General features: G+C 38.0%; 1 pseudogene; it reads right to left on the bottom strand.

Moving 5' to 3' along the window:
• Positions 1-4,131: 4,131 nt before the first annotated feature.
• Positions 4,132-4,790, bottom strand: LOC128114060 (transmembrane emp24 domain-containing protein 10-like; annotated as a pseudogene).
• Positions 4,791-5,048: the final 258 nt, after the last annotated feature.

Genomic DNA, 5,048 nt, shown 5'->3' with positions numbered 1-5,048 from the left:
TAACACAGAGTCGCCACAACCAATCAACATGTAGAAAATATGAGACTGCAGAGTGTTCATCAGCAAAAGGGACCCCTTTCCTCAAATCTCAGGGATCATCACATCAGAAAAGTCTAAAAGATTATAACAGGCAGAGGTAGTAGGTGACTTGCAGAACTCGTGTTTGGGGGACACATTAGGCAGTTGCACACATGAACTCACAATGGCTGTGACTCTGCACATTATAAATATCCAGCTATAAAAAATAGACAGGACACAAGTCCTGAAGTCATATCCCAAGCTAAGAAGCTATTGGCGACTTACGGTTACTGGGAGAGGAACATGACTTCTCTTCAGCAATGAAGCTATTGAGAAGTTATCCATGCTCCAGGAGACTGTTCTACAAGCATGCACATGCACGTAGCTGCTTAATGCTATCATTTGCTACCAACTAATTCTTAATATGTCAGAAAATAAGCATGTCAACATTGTAAATATAACATATACAATCTGCAAACTCAATGAAGTATTTTCACAAACAAAGTATGCAAGTGAAAGACAGGCCTGATTTCAAACAAATACAATATTGAATGATATCGTATGTGAATAAACAGATGTCCTAATAATATAGTTAAATTTCATCTGTGCTTAAAGTAACCTTTCCCTTCTTCAGTAGAATAATTACTAATTACAAAATAAATCCTTTTAAACTATGTAACACCACAGTGAGTGTGTAAAATTTGAAGTTCTGTCATGCATGTTTAACTCAAACCAGTAAGAATCTCTTCTGTAATGTACCCATGAAGGGAACACCTAGCACATAAGTTTTAGTGGCCAGTACATTTCTAAAGCACTGACCACTCTTGAATCACAATACCCTCCTGCAAACTCTGTAGGTGCCATTATGGCCTAAGAAAACACAAATTCAGTTCTTTCACTCTGAGTTTTGCTTTTGGGGTTATACCAAAAGGAAAACAGTGCCACCTAATGTTAGCTATCATGGCAATAGCTCTGAAAGTTTACGTAATCACAAGAAAAAAATACACTTTTCAGAAATAGATTTCTCAACAAATTTTATGACCAATTAAACCACACTTTGAGATTCACATGAAAGAGAAATTTTGTATTTGAGGATATATTTCAGTAACAGTTAGAATGGCTTTAGTGGCATTGTTATCAAGCCATTTGTCTAACATTTGATACAGTTTAACTACTGCATTAAATCCGAGAGTAAAAATGGAGGGTGATTCCCATCCCTTGTCCTGAACAGATATGTTGATTAAACATTTTGTATGTTGAACTTTCCTATATGATATAACTGGTGACACACAGTATTTAAATGATAAACACATTTAAATATAATAAAATGATCAAAAGAGGAAATAGTCTACTGCTGTTTGTCTTGCTGAGACAAGATTTTATATATTCTAAGCTGTCCTCTTAAAGTCATTGCAAAGAATGACCATGAACTCCTGACCCTCATGTCTCCACCTCCTAAGTGCTAGAATTAAAGACCATGACTGGTGATGGGAATGGAATGTAAGCTAGGGCTTCCGGAATGTGGCACTCTGAAAATGTATCCACACCCCCTACCTCAATGCTTCTTTTTATGGTATAAAGAAGATACATCATAATTATAGAAGACTGAAAGACTTTCAAAGAACAGAGGGACAAATAAATGGCATCAATGAAAAATAATTACTGTTCATTTCAAGACCATTTGTTCTTTAAATTTTTTTTTATATTCCTGGGTTTTTGCCTTTGTGCATGTGTGTGCACCACATGCTTGCCTGGTGCCCATGGAAGCCAGAACAAAAGAGTAGATCCCTGAAAAAATGGAGTTATAAAAAATTCTTAGCTACCATGAGAGTCTGGAAATTGAAAGGAAGTCTTATTGAAGAGCAGCCATTGCTCTTACTGCTGGACCATCTCTCCTGTGCCTAGGATATTTGTTTTCTTAAGACAAAGTCTTCATAGAAAGCATCAACTACCTTCAAACTTGACTCCCCCCACCATTCCCCATGTGGAATGCTGCAATTACAGCCAAATATCACCATTGTTTGGTTGTGTTCGTTGCTTTTCTCGTTTATGTGGCAAAATATATGTCAAAACTAATGGTTTATTGTGACTAAGAGTTTGGGGATACAGTGTGCCGTGAGAGGGAGGTCATGGTGGTTGTAGCATGCGGCAACTGGACACATGGCATCCATAGTAAGGAAGCAGAGTACTGAACGCTGGTGCTCAGCTCACTTGCTCATTTTCATTCACTCCAGAACACAAGCCAATGAGGATATGCACCTCTCATTCAGGGTGATTCTTTCTAGCCACTGCCTCTCACCTCCTAGATGATTCCAGATCAAGTCAAGCTGGCATAGAGATTAACTAACAAACTGGTCTGGTTTGGGACTATTTCTTTAGGAGTTTCTGTAGATGTAGTTTATAATGCTTGATAGATAATTCTGCAAAGTTTACTCTCAATCTCAAAATAGAACTTGCTCTTTTTTCAATCTAGCCATCATAAACATTTACATTTTATTTTACATTTTTGAACAGTCATCTACTTGTCTCATATTTATTCAAATGAAGTAGTAGCGTCTTTGATTTGCCCAATTCACCTTGTTTGGATACTTAGGATGTATTGCATCTAATATGCTTACACAAGCATATATTTATGGCTGGAGAGATGGCTCAGTAGTTAAGAGCACATGCTGCTCTTCTTGGTGACCTGAGTTCCATTCCCAGAACTTTCATGGTGGTACACAACAACCTCTAACTCTGGTTCTAGAGGTTCTGATGCCCTTTCCTGGCCTCAGTATCAAGAATGCATACTGTGCACAGACATACATGCAGGCAAAACACTTATACATGCTAAATAAAAATTAAGAAAACATATTTAATATATAAAATTATGCACATAATGATTTTTTTCTGATATATTTGAAATTTTATTGTGTGTGTATGTGTATGTGCATGATGAGTGGGGATGACACATGCAGATATACTATATCACACATGTTGAGGTCAGAGGACAACCTTTTGAAATCCAGTTCTCTCCTTCTGGCTTTATGTACATTCTGGAGTTATAACTCCGAGGGCCAAACTTGCACAGCAAGCAACTTTACCCCCTGAGCTACCCTACCCTATCTTCTTTTAAAATATATTTTTTAGTAAATTTTACATCAGGAGTGAATTCTCCTAAATCTGAAAAGTAGCTGATGCTTTAAATTGTCCCAATTATAACATTTTCTTCACAAAGCTAAGATAATAGGAAAAAAACCCTCAATATTTGATATGTTTTGAGCACAAACATTTTAATTGTTTAAAATGAGATTTTCTTTTATCAGATTATCTACAGTTCAAAGCTCACTTTTTTATGTATCCCATCTGTGTCCCTTTTAAGAGACACAAAATTATGAAGGATATCAACAGAAGCTATGTAAACATTTCATCTAAGGCAGTGGTTCTCAACCTGATGGTTGGGACTCCACAGGGGCTGCCTTTCAGATATCCTGCATATCAGATATTTACATTACAATTCATAACAGTAGCAAAATTTATAAGAAGGAGCAGTGAGATAATTTTTCGGTTGGGGGTCACCATAACATGAGGACCTGTATTAAAGGGTCAAGCATTAGGAAGGTTTAGAACCACTGATCTAAGGGCCAAAGAAAGTTCAAGATGCTTTTACAAGGAAATGGGAAGAGGACAAATGGTTTGAGACAAGCTGACGACAGTCGTGGCAATCTTGGGAGAAGAGCTACAGTGAAAGACTATGGTGACGAGTAAGTGGGAGAAAGAGAGAAAACAGCTCAAACAGATCATATGAGGAAACCCAGGAAAAATTCTGGCCTTGTCATTATCTAGGTAACCTCTATGTTTGTTTGTTGGTTGGTTGGTTGGTTTCCCATAGGTGACTTTAACAAACTTGTTGCAAGATCAGTCCAAATCCTACTACCTTGAAAGGAAGTCCTCATTGACTTGTTGGGTGTAGATGGTGGCCAGTGTTCTCTCACACCAAAAGAAATCAGTTCTGGTAAGAAAACTCTACTATGTTCTGATGGTACCATTGGTAGGACGGCCTTGGGTTAAGCCACAAATGTCCCAGCAATGTTCTGCTGGCTGAGATACAAGGGGAAAGAAGACTGAGCCCCATTAGTCTATCAAATTCTTGGACCTGAAGAAGTGACGCAGGTAGAAGAAGACCTGCCTGGTGGCTAGTCCAGTGAGACAGAACATCGAAAAGATACTAAAGTACAGGACCGGGGTGTCATGTATTCATTGGTGTCACACATCTTCTGCTTCTTTATGTACCCAAAACCATAAATGATTGTTTCTCCAAGGTCCTCTAAGTATCGTAACTCCATCTCCAATGGTTTGGGTTTCTTACCTTTGAAAACTCTTTCTAATTCTTCACCTCTACTCCATGCTTTACATCTAGAATCATGAGTTGGTCAGCTATCTGCCCTGTTTCCTTGCTCTCAAAATACACTTCAAACATGTCATAATCTTCCATAGTAAAGGCAAACTTCTTCGTAGTTGCATCATTCATGATGCACAGAATATGAATAGCAGAATCTGTGATCTTGAATTGAATGTACAAGCTGCCAATGCCCCCAGACTGGCCAATGATCTTGTACAGGCACATCACTGACAAGTCCTTGTGAATCTCCTTGCAGAGACACTTGCACAAGTTCATGGGAAGATGGAAGGAGATGGCAAGAACTGAGCTTGGACTGACCCAAACAGGAACAAAAAGAGCAATGTGGATGGGCAGGGCCAGGCCAAGATAGTGGGTCAAACAAACCAGACATGGTGCTGGAGCCTCGTTCACCACCTGGGGCTTCTAATATTTTATATTTTAATTCAATGAATGTCAGAATCTCCAAGTTCCTATTAATTATTAATCTAATTAGAATGCAGCACTTTGTTTATAAATTGAATGTTATCATAATGTGTCTTCCAACGTATTCTTTAAAATATGCTTTAGATTTTCTACATTTTCTTAGAACTGAATATGGCTTGAAAACTTTTGACAGGGTTTGGTTTTATGGATTAGTTTTAAAGGAAAT

Source organism: Peromyscus californicus, unplaced genomic scaffold, assembly GCF_007827085.1.
Source record: "Peromyscus californicus insignis strain IS unplaced genomic scaffold, ASM782708v3 Scaffold_19__1_contigs__length_69161282, whole genome shotgun sequence".
NCBI lineage: Eukaryota > Metazoa > Chordata > Mammalia > Rodentia > Cricetidae > Peromyscus > Peromyscus californicus.
Note: the sequence above shows the minus strand (reverse complement) of the source record. Positions and strands in the feature narration are given on the sequence as shown.